This window comes from Sturnira hondurensis, unplaced genomic scaffold (genome assembly GCF_014824575.4).
Source record: "Sturnira hondurensis isolate 20B ecotype Veracruz unplaced genomic scaffold, ASM1482457v3 Scaffold0018728, whole genome shotgun sequence".
In the NCBI taxonomy this organism is placed as follows: domain Eukaryota; kingdom Metazoa; phylum Chordata; class Mammalia; order Chiroptera; family Phyllostomidae; genus Sturnira; species Sturnira hondurensis.
Window position 1 is genome coordinate 8,375,089 of NW_028091359.1, and position 12,584 is coordinate 8,387,672.

The 12,584-nt window shown below is 42.4% G+C and overlaps 1 protein-coding gene across 2 annotated transcripts in view; it reads left to right on the forward strand.

Annotated features, from left to right (window-relative positions):
* CEP112 (centrosomal protein 112) overlaps positions 1–12,584 on the forward strand; it is a 340,946-nt gene that overhangs the window by 298,683 nt on the left and 29,679 nt on the right. The window lies entirely within an intron of this gene.

Sequence of the window (12,584 nt, forward strand, 5' to 3'; positions counted from 1 at the left end):
CTCCCTGCCAGGGGCTTGTGTGTTTCCTGTTTGCACCAGGATGCTTTGGCTGCGAGTGACATAATGCTCCACCCCTGGTTGGCACAAACAACAAAGAGATGTATTTCCTCACAAAACCTGAAGTCTGTAGGTAGGGCAGGCTCTGCATAGAAAGCCTTGAGGCCCTGGTTGGCTTCTAGGACATTTTTGTGGCTCTTCCCTGTGTCAGCTTCATCCTAGAAGCAATTCCAAGGCATCTCATGCAGATCTAACAATATCCAGAGGCAGAAAGGGACTGTCTGCTTCTAGGCACCCCTTCTGAAGAGTAAGGAGACCTTTTCCCAGAAACCCCCACATAACACACACACACAACATACATACACACACACCCCACTCTCTTCACATCTCATTGGCCAGAACAGGTCACATGCTCAGCCTGGCATGTCTGATTCCTGGCAAGAGGACTGAGGGTACGGAACGAAACCCAGCACAGACCAATCAGGTCCACCTGCTGGTAGTGGAAGTGGGAGAGGAAGGGTAACCTGGACAAGGTCGAGGGGAAATGGAGGTTGGGTGTGCAGCCCACAGTGCCTGTCACGTCATTGTGTTACGGTAGATGGACATCACCGTACTTAGAGACAGAAACCATATTCTTGTGAATTCTAATTTTCTTTTCCTTTTCTCCATTATGTTAGTAAAATAACTTTAATATAATGAGAATAATCTGGCTATGACAATGGCTCATGAACTATTTCATTTTCAAGTGGCAGGCTTATTTTTACTTAATTCTTCTGGTTGTAGTGAATTGTTCTTTGTGGTAATTTTGATAATTTAAACCAAAGTCAACATCGTTTCGATAAAGATCACAAGTCTCAGTGAAGCCTTTGATAAATGTGTTGTCCCCAGTTGCGTAGCTACTGAACACTCTTCTAAATGCCACCGCTGCTTGTGCGCGGAAGCTGCCACAGGTTCTGAGAAACGTCTTCACATCGTCGCCTAATAAAGTCAGAACCGGACATTAGGTGAGGTCACTTTGACCTTGTGGGAGGAAGAGTCAGCGTGGAAGTAAGGCCACTAGGGGAACCTGCCATCTCTGGGGATGTTTACAAACAGGATCCCGTGGTGGGGGATTGCACAAAAGGGTGGACGTAAGCCCCTAAGAGATGCTGAGTATCGATACTTACGGAATTGATGAACTCTTATAATTTCTTCCTACTCATTGATATGTACCTAGCATGATCATATGTGTCATGAATATATCATGTATGTAGGGTATGGATGACTATGCATTTACATGTACTATATGGGGCCTTTGTCATACAGGCAATAATAGAGTCACAAAATATGATAATACTAGAATGAAAAAATGCTAACTACACCTTATCAAAGGCCTACAACATAACAGATACTATACAAGAACCATTACACGCACTAGTTCATTTATTCAGTTAACAACCACGTGAGACCAGCATTACTGTCCCCGTGCCACCAAGAGGCTGAGTAGCTCATCCAGGTCACAGAACTAGTAAATAGTACAGGTGGGGGCACACCCAAGTTTATCTGAAGTCCAGACCTCCGCTCCTTTTATGACACTTTTTAAATTACATTCCTAGTACATAAAAAAGCTGCCTAGCAGTGCCAGGGAAGCACGTTTATTAGGGACCGTCCCAGACACCTGCTACAGCAGCACTGACCCTCCAGGGCAGAGAATGGCAAGGAGCGAAGGAAATACCAGCAGAGCAGATGCGGCCACAGATACAAACACCGTCTTAGATGGCAGTATGCTGTTGAGTGCGGGGCGCGGGTTTCACTGTCACTGGAGGTCAGCCAGGCTCCACCGTCTGTCCTGGACACTTGTGACTAAAGAAGACAAGCTTCTTAAAGGCAGGAAACGGTGCTCCCCAGAGGACTGGGCTTCTCCAGTGTGTGATAAAATATGACTTAAGGTAAAACTTTGTTGACATCACTCTAATTCATGGCAAAACTTCACACAGAAAATTCCATGATATGTTGAGAGTAGGGAAATTAAAAAATCCCAAATAAACAATGGGGAAGGATTCAAGAGTCACTTCCGTCTTTTTTTATTGACTTCTTTTTGATCATCAAAGTTGCTTTCATCTTTGTGGTGACAATAGCTTTTTAGACTATTTCTTACACTAATTCCTGATATCTCCTATTAGGCTACAAGTTTACCAAAGAAATGTCAGGAAATACCCATGAGTAAAGCTGAATATTTCATAATCTTTGCAACTATGAAGTGTTGGGCTCTTTCCACAAGATCCTTGAGTGTAGTTAGGGGAAAAAACGCCACTGTTTCAACGAAACTAAAGAGCTTATAACAGGCATTTGATAAATACTACTCATCTATAGTCAATGACACTTTTATTTTTAACCTAAGTTTGACCTGTGCCCCCCTTTCAATGTGTAGCACTAGTAGAAGCAGTCAAAAATAATTAGAAGTAGTGTCCCGTGCATTTTGGGGAGCCGGCTGACATACGAGCTTACTTAGGGTATTTAAAATCTTGAAAGTGTTGTGTCTGAGTTTCCTTTTTGCATCTGTCAAAGCGACTGCAGTAGCAGTCACTGACTGACATCAGCCCGTCAAGCCACCGAAATGCGTGCAGGTCCGCTTCCCGAAACTCTCCTCTCTTCTTTCCAAGCAAGTATTATTATCCTGATACTTGTTGCACAAAGAGTCAAAATTGAAACTGGCAGAATTACAAAGAACAATTTCCTGGGCTTCCTTTTTTAACTTGCTTTAAAAAAAAGCTTAAACTGTTTCTGTTTTTCATTTAAGAAAAATTCCTATGTTTTGATTCTATAAAAACAAAAAATGAATGAGGCATTTTAAAAGTTGTGTTTTTAATTAAAACCAAAAAGCTGCTTCTCATCAGGTCTTGATGGGTGGTATCCTCGCTGCCCACCCCTTGTCTCGCCGCCGTCATCTCTCCGCCCTCCTCGCCCTTGGCAGGTCCGTGGGCACCGCACCCAGAGGAGGATTGCTCATCGTAGTTACGAAGGGTTAATATGCTTCTCCTGCAGGTTCGAGATAACCCAAATAAAATTAGAAGACTCTAATTTTCTATCTAAGTCAGCCTTATGGAAACATGATCTTTCCTGTAGTAGAGTAATTAAAAATCATCGTTAATTTTATCCATAACAGGAGTTAATAATATCTACTTCCAGATAAGATCTGAGCAGGAATCCCGTAATTGCGGCGAACAAGAGGGGACCCGAGCTCCGGCCCAGCTTCCTCATTGTGTAAGGAAACTGAGTCATCAGGAAAGGACGTGGCTTTCCCAGCCCAGCAGGAACACATCCAGGGCAGGACCGCTCCTACCTACATGGTCTGTGGGCTGCTAGCTCCCAGGATATTGTATTTTCCATGATAGTGAACACTATGTAAAATGGATATATATTGTGTATCGTTCAGTTTCAAAGGATGTGTAAAACTAAATCTCGTTTTCCGGAGCAAACAATGTTTCATTATTCACAATGAGACTAAGTGATTTGCTAACCCCAGCCAAGATAATTTGGTCTGCTAAGTTATAGAAAAGACAGAGAGGAAAAGAAATAGTCTAAAAATTTACTTGGTATTCTTACCATTGTGCAAAGTATACATTTCTCACAAAGGCACTAAACAATGTCAGATTTTAACCTAATATAATATATATAATGGTATGCATGTAACAGGAGCCCTGGTTAGAACTAGGTATCTTACATTTTGAGAATATTAAGGTTTTCCTGATTATTTTAAATAAGTTAGAAAAAACAATAAGTCATAGATTTCCTGACAAGTAAAATATGATGCTGTGCGTTTCTCAGCAGAATCGTACTGTTCACTTGACTTTTGACAGGCATGTTGTGCTAGACAATGGTAGGTGCTGGGAAGAAACAAGGATGCGTAGGTTGGAGAGGAGTTTATAGTCAACTAGAGCAGAGGAGACATGTATAAAGTGTAGACTCCACGCACAGAATTTGAGAGAGGTTCTGGATCTTCTAAATGGCTTAGAGGCTCAGAATCTGGGCGGTCCCACATTCACTACGTATGGTAGATAAAAATCAGAAGGGATACTTCAGGAGAGAGTGATCCCAGCCTCAAACCAGACCACCCAGCAGCCCAGGCTTCTAGAGCCAGGAAGATAAACCCCCATAACTTCCGGCTGTAAAATCCATTGGAGGTTAGGACAGTGGAAGAAATTGCAAGATCCACAGGAGACTCCTCTTAAAGGGCCTATGTGGATTTAGGACTTACACAGACCCACCCCCTCGATATTCAGCACCAGGGCAACAACTGGAAAGGCACAAGTGGCATAAAGGTAGAATTGAAATGACTAGAGAAAGGGTGAGTGCCATGACACAGCTTCCCCCAGGCAAACCTCTAGCAGGTGAGCAGCAGCATTTCCCCCTCTCTGAGCCCTCCCCTGACGCAGAGCCACAAAGTGTAAAGTGGGTTGCCCCGCCCTCATGACTACCTAAGCCTCCACCCCACACAAGTTACAGGTCTGTTCTGCTACAAGAGGCCATTCTACTAAGACAGGGAGTAAAAGCAGCTCTACCCAATACACAGAAACAAACACTGGGAGGCTGCCAAATTGAGGAGGCAAAGAAACATGGCCCAAATGAAAGAACAGAACAAAACTCCAGAAAAAGAATTAAACAAAACTGAAATAAGCAATCTGTCAGATGCAGAGTTCAAAACACTGGTTATCGGGATGCTCAGAGAACTCAGTGAGTATGGCAGCAGCATAAAAAAGACGCGGGCAGAAATAAAGTTTGCATTAAGTGGAATAAGAAAAACCTACAGGGAACCAACAGTGGCGAGGATGAAGCCAAGAATCAAATCGACGATTTGGAACATAAGGAAGAAAAGAGCATTCAAACAGAATAGCAAGAAGAAAAAAGAATTTTAAATGTAAGGATAGACTAAACCGCTGGGACATCTCCAAATGTACAGCATCCGAGTCATGGGGATGGCAGAAGGAGAAGAGGAAGAGCAAGAAATTGAAAACTTATTTGAATAAATAATGAAAGAAAACTTCCCTAATTTGCTGAAGGAAAATAGACACACAAGTACAGGAAGCACAGAGAGTCCCAAACAAGTTGGACATGAAGAGGACCACACCAAGATACATCATAATTAAAATGCCAAAGGTTAAAGATCAAGAGAGAATCCTAAAAGCAGCAAGAGAACAGCAGAGTTACCTACAAAGGAGTCCCCATAAGACTGTCAGCTGACTTCTCAAAAAGAAACTTTGCAGTCATTAAGGGACTGGGAAGAAGTATTCAAAGTCATGAAAAGCGAGGACCTACTACTTAGATTACCCTATTCAGCAAAATTATCCTTTACGATGAAAAGATAAATAAAATGCTTCCCAAACAAGTTAAAGCTAAAGGAGTTCATCATCACCAAGCCATTATTACATGGAATGTTAAAGGGACTTATTTAAGAAAAAGAAGATAAAAACGCCCTGGCTGGTGTAGCTCAGTGGATTGAGCGCGGGCCTGTGAACCAGAGGATCTCGGTTCGATTCCCAGTCAGGGCACATGCCTGGGTTGCAGGCCGGTTCCCTGCAGGCCAACTCCCAGCAGGGGACGCACAAAAGGCAACCATACATTGATGCTTCTCTCCCTCTCTCCTTCCCCTCTAAAGATAAATAAATAAATAAAATCTTAAAAAAAAGAGTTGTAGTAATAGGTATTCTTAAAAAAAAAGAAGATAAAAACTATGAACATGAAAGTGGCAACAAATTCACAACTATCAACAACTGAATCTAAAAAAACAAACTAAGCAAACAGCCGGAACAGGAACAGAATTACAAATATGGAGATCATTTGGAGGGTTACCAGCCGGGAGGGGGAAGGGGGAGAATAGGAGGAAAGTTACAGGGACTAAGAGCCATAAATTGGAAGGTTCCAGATAGACAGGGGGATGTGTAGAAAATGGGAAAGGCAAAGAACTTATATGCACAACCCATAGACATGAACTAAGGGGTGGGGGGGTGCTGGAGGGAATGGGGGTGCTGAGCAGAGAGGGCAAAGGGAGGAAAATTGGGACAACTGCAATAGCATAATCAATAAAAATAAATAATAAAAATTAGAGCAGAAATCAGAATTAGGTCATTGGTCGGAAAGCAGTTATCATCATTGAGGGTTTTTTTTTTCTTTAACTGGGTAGTGGGATTGATTGCATTTATATTCTAGAAAGATTAATATGGCCGTAGAAGATAAGATGAACAAGCAAGGAAGAGAAGCAAATTTAGGAGTCTTGGCACTGAAAGTCACATCACTGGTCACAGAGAAATCAAGAAGGCTTGAACTGAGTACAGGTAGACCTCCTTCGATTGCTTTGTTGCATTGCACTTCATAGATGTGGTTTTTTTTACAACTGAAGGCATGACCCTCCACCAGCAAGATTACTGTTTGCTTTATTGTGACACTAGCTTTATTGCGAGGGTCTGGAATCAAACCTGAAATATCTCTAAAGTATTCCTTTATTGTCAAAGGGAGTAGAAAGAAAGGAATGGATATGAAGACTCAAAATTCACACAGATTTAGAGGACAAATGAAAGGAATATATCAAAAATAACACAAATTTTAAGTTGATTAGTTGTTGTGTAGTGGACAATGACAGTGTTGTCCTTTAGATGTTGAATCTGAGATACTAGCAAGCAGGACATTCATTGGAGACATGTAGTTGAAAATCTGACTCTAGAACTCAAGAAAGAGCCCTAGATATGTGAACATGTCCGAATCATCTTGCAGGGGACACAGCAAACGCCCACAGGTGTGGGTGACATTGACAAGGAAGAGCAGCGTAGAGGTAAGAGGGCCATGGGCAGACCAGAGGCAGGACCACATTCAAGGTGCCAGAGGAAGTAGGGGAGGATACAGAGAGAACCTGAAAGGAGTGAATGGTCAGAGAGACAGCAGAGTCAGACAGCCTGTCACGAAAACCAAAGAACTAGTTTCCTACTTGACTTTAGGCTCCTGAGGGTAAGGCCCTATCTGTCATCTTCACAGCACCTGTGAGCACTCGTTGAGCTAAACTGCTCTGCGAAGCCTTTGCTGCCCTGAGTCGCATCCTCAAATGACCTTGCCCATGCCGTGTTCCCCTTTCATCTGTGCTTTTCTAGCACTTTCTGTGACCTCTGAAGGTTTTCCCATCAGACTCCCAGGGGAGATGTGTGCTGGAGAGATGTATGCCCTTGGCAGGTGTGCTCCTGAGCTGGCCTGTCATATTGATCCTTAGATCTCAGCATTTAGCCTGGTGCCTGGCCCATCTGGTCTGAATTCACAGCAGGAAGAAAGGAGGAGGGGGAGGACTGGCCACATCACCTGCTCCACGGAGTTTAAGGATGAGGAGTTCCAAAGGCCACTGAACTTGGGTGATTACGGATCCTTTGTATTATACCTCCCAGATATATTCTAAATAGACTTATTCCCAGTATATTCTTGGTCAGACTTTTGTTAAAATAAATAACTGTAAATTGTCTTTTACAACTTTCATCGGGGGTGGGGAGGACGCTGGAGCCTTCCCGTGGCTCATCTGTGGTCCTCAGCTGTTCCCCAGATGTCGCGGCACCAAAGGGGCTGTTCGCCAACCGGGGCACCCAAGCCCCACCCTCCCAGCCCACCTTTCCTCTTTTTTTTCTTTGGTAACTTTTTCCAGCTTTATTGAGGTATAATTAACAAATAAAATAATAATTATTTAAAATGGACGACACGATGAGTTGATAATACATTGTGAAGTGATTGCCACAATTAAGTTAATTAACACATCGACTCACATAATTACTTTTTCATATGTGGTGGGAACACTTAAAATCCACTCTCAGCAAATTTCAAGTTTACAATACGGCATTATTAAGTATAGTCCTCATGTGTCCATTAGATCCCAGAATTGTTTTATAACTGAAAGCCTGTACCCTTATACTAACATTTCCCCACACCTTTCCCCCACCCATACTCTCTGGCAGTTTCTACGAGTTCCGGTTTTCTTTAAAGGTTATGTATGTATGTATTTATTTATTTATTTTTAAAGAGAGGGGAAGGAAAGGGGAGAGAGAGGCAGAGAAACATCAATGTGTGATTGCCCCTCACACACTTCCTACTGGGGACCTGGCCCACAACCCAGGCACGTGCCCTGACCAGGAATCAAACCAGCAACCCTTTGGTTCACAGGCTGGTGCTCAATCCACTGAGCCACACCAGCCGGGGCTCCACTTTTGTGTGTGTGTGAATTCCACAGATGAGCGAGATTCTCTTTTTCTGTCAGGTTCATTCCTCTTCACCTAATGTCCTCTGGGTTCGTCCATGTTGTCGCAAATGCCTCATGGACTTTCTGCTCTAAAACCTCCGGTTTTCCTTCTAAGTCCCTTCCACAGCGTGCCCCCAGAAGGCCAAAGCAGGAAGGACCCCAGCAAAGTCCTTCACTTTCTCAACAGGTAAACTTAGCGTCCTGCTGCTTCTTTTCCAGGTTCCTGGGCTTAAGAATGAAACTAGGTCCCTTTAGTATCAGTAGCTGTCGGGTTATGTTAGACGTCTCTCCGGAAGTGCCTTCGATCCTTCCACCGGTTATACTGCACTACCATCCTTTGTATTCCCAAAGACTTGCTGTGCCTCCCACGATGCCCAGCGATCTATCGGGGCACGGCAGGGACTGCAAGNTTAAGAATGAAACTAGGTCCCTTTAGTATCAGTAGCTGTCGGGTCATGTTAGACATCTCTCCGGAAGTGCCTTCGATCCTTCCACCGGTTATACTGCACTACCATCCTTTGTATTCCCAAAGACTTGCTGTGCCTCCCACGATGCCCAGCGATCTATCGGGGCACGGCAGGGACTGCAGGAGAACCAACACCAGCAGGACTTACAGCGTTCCCTGAACAGCACTGCTCACCTTTAAACCGCCTCCGCCATCATCAAGAGTAACCAAGATGCTATGTAGACAGAAAATCAATTAGATAGTAATCGTGACAATTGTTGAAAGGAAGAATGGTCTTTCGCAGATTTCCAAGCCTTTAATTTCCATTTTCCATAATGGATTTTAAAACTTCACAGTCTTAGCTGCTGTTGGCTAACACATCTGCAGAGAAATCTATTTAAATGTACTAACAGTTCAAAACTGTGTTTTATCCCAGAGCACATTATGAAAACAGGAATAATAATTGCAACAGAAATATAATTCAAAGACTTTTATTGACTTTTCATGTTTAATGGTTATTATTCTGGCTTGTGTAAAGTAATTTTAATAACCACAGTTTATTTACAAAATGCAGGCTAATTCTTTTGTTCCCATGCCAACAAAATACATTTGTTCCCAGACAGCTGGTGTGATGCATCATTTGAAAATCTGAGTTGTTATGAGGGATACAACCACACTTTGGCCACGTTTATTGTCAATGAGAGCTGAAACACTGGCCTGTTTTCTGAAAAACACTTGAAGTCCAGTGTCAGGGACATGAGTATTTTCATTAAAGTATACATCTCATCGAAGTGTTCCTTATTAGTCAGTTATTCTAGGAGAGTTTAGTGGCAAAGCAAGCAAAACATTTGTACCCCAAACACCGCTAAAAATGTACAGGATTATCACCGGGCCATTTTTAAAGGACAACTGGAAGCAGATCTTCTGGGGGGAGTGTGCTGTGAGTTTCTTCATTGCTGTCTTGAGATTCCCTTTGTGTTGAACGTCCCTGAGCTTTCGGTGCTTGGGGGAGGAGAGGGGAGGCAGGCCCAGGAGTGCCGCTGCCTGTGTTTAATCCTGCACTTTGCTGACATGTCAAGTCCAAGTGTCAGCAAAGCACCCACTGCGTCACTGCAGCTGTTTTTCCATAAAGCATTTTCTACATCGTCGAAGTGGCTCTTCCTCCAGGCAGTGAGCACTGGGGGCGGCGAAGACGGGGCAGGGGCCACAGCGCTGCGCCGGCTGCCGGGTTCCCCGCCTGCCAGTGCCCGCCTAGGGCTGGATCTCATCTTTCACTCCTATAGTGAAGTAATGCGATAAGACAGTCTCACTCCTTCTGGTTTGATTGGGGGGGGGGGGATAGTTTTGGCTTTAATTTTAGTCTTTTTAAAAATTATTTTTGTCATCCAAAAGTGATTTCATACAAATGACTTACTCTAAATCAGTATGTTATGGAGGCACTTAAAAAGCAGGGGAAAAAAAGCTTAAACCCAAGCTGTGCTCCTTACCACCTTTTACAGTAGGTGGACAAACAGAATTATCAAGCGCTAACCTGGGTAACCGAATATAGTCTCCCAGGAAGATAAAAAGCAGACGATATCCCTGAGCGGTGTCCTATCAGGGCTCACTTTTCCGGCAGCTACTAAGCACTGAATCCGAGGGATTGAGGGAGCAGCTGGAAAGAGGAAGCAAAGGAAGAGATAAACAGAGAAGGTAAAAGAGGGCGGGGGGTGAGTCAGCGGGGTTGCAGGGAGAAGTGTTTGATGACTGTTCACTGTGCTTGTCACGTTCAGAGGAGAGTATCGCATATCCTAAGACGCACTTCCTTGCAATTCCTTTTCTACTATGATCCAGCCAGAGAAGATGTCCACATCCTAGTGACAAAGGGCTATTTTAAGGTAGAAGCCATTGAAATTGTTTATTGTCAAACAGATGACAGAGCAGAGGTATTTTAGAGACACCAGACGGGTGTCAGTTTAAACCAGTAAAAAGGAAAGACAAGTGATTTCTTTTTAATACAAAGGGAAATTCAGAAGTTTAAAAGGCCTTTTGAATGTACTTTCCATGAGATAACCTTTTGGATTTCTATACAGAATTAGAAGGCATAGTTCCAGTTGGAAAAAAATATTATTGTAAAATGTTCAAGTACAAAGAATGACTTACGAACCACATGGGAAAATTAGAACTAGGGAAGAACACAGCATTATTGGCATTATTAAGATTTTATGAAATACAACTCTTACTTGAATCGGACAACCTAATACCTACCCAGCTTTCAGCGTATAGACACGACATGGGAAACTTCTCCTCTAAGAGCTTCTGTTATTATAATACAGGAAAACAGATCATTTTAAAAGATCCATTTTTGATTTTGTATGTGAGATTTATGCTTGGGTTTATTCAAAAGGTGTGAGCAGAAGCAGAAGACCACTCGGTCGGAAGATTTTTCTCGTTTGTGATTATCAAGAAGGGGGCAGAATTTGCAGCATGTTGGGCTGATCTCAGCAAACTTAAGTGGGGCCGTTTCCTGGTCAAGTAGGTAGTGAGGCATCTGGACAGGAAGGTGCTCGGCCGGCCTCTCTGCCCCAGGGGCGTGCGCTGGGTCTTACAGCAGCAACAGCAAGAAGGACTCAGTGGTCTGACGGGTTTTGCCCCTTCAGGCCTGGCTCCCCCTGATTTACCTCGTTTTTCTGCCTTTCAGCTTTACGATTTTACTTGAACGAATGCCCTGGCAGAAAAAAACTGGGGAAAATTGGAAAACTAGACTCAGTGATTCCAAGTGCTTGATTTTAGCACAGAAGATGTGGAGGGTTTTCCTTGACCCAATAAACAGAGGAACATAAATAAGGTGATAACCAATGTGTCATGGTAACTAAATGACAGCTCAGAGTGAATTCTTTTTCCCAACCTGACGCTTCCAGCATTTCATTGCAATTCACCAAATATTTACGAGAGCCTGCTCTCTATCAGGCTCTGATACCTGTCGATGAACAGACCAAGAAAAGTCTTATTCTTGTAAAGGTCACGTTTTAATGATAGGTTTTCATAGCTTTTTGCATTTCTATATAAATTTTATACCTGACTTGTCAGTTTGTAATAAGCCTTCCAGTCCATGAACATAGTACATCCTTCCACTTTATTGAAAGTGCTCTTAAATTCTTCTGTTATATTTTTATCATTTTATGTGAAGATATCGTCACATCTTATGTTACATTTACTCCTGTGTATTTAACATGTTATGATTCTATTTTGTGGCATTATTTTAAAATTTTCATTTTCTCAGTTGGTCTCTGACATATAGAAAAACAATTGACTTTTGTACAGAGTCCTTTTATCACATTAAGTAAGTTTCTTTCTATTCTTACCAAGAATCTTTTCTTCTTTTTAAATTTGTAAATGGATGTTCAATTTTATTACATGCCTTTTCCCCATCTTTTGAGATAGTTATAGGACTCTGTCATTTATTCTGCTAACACCGTGACCCTCACTAACTGATTTTGTAGCACTGAATCATCGTGCCTTTCTGGAATAAGCACCATGTGATCATGGCGACTTACTCCCTTTTTACCTTTTGTGAATCTTAGTTTGCTAATATTTTGTATAGGATTTTTACATCAGTTTTTAGGACTGAGATTGGCCTATGATTTTATTTTAATATTCTCACTGAATTCGGTTATCAAAGTTTACAGAACTCATCAACTGGGGTGTTCCCTCTTTATCTGTTTTCTGGAATAGTTTGTGTAATATTGACGATATTTCCTCCTTAAAATGTTTGGTAGATGAAGCTACTTGGGCCAGTTTTCTTTGTTGAAAGCATTTCAGTTAATTAGAATAAGCTTTCTTTAGTGGTTATAGTATTCAGATTTTCTATTTTAATTTCTGCCAAATTCTCGATTCTCTTTTGGAGGCATAATTATATGT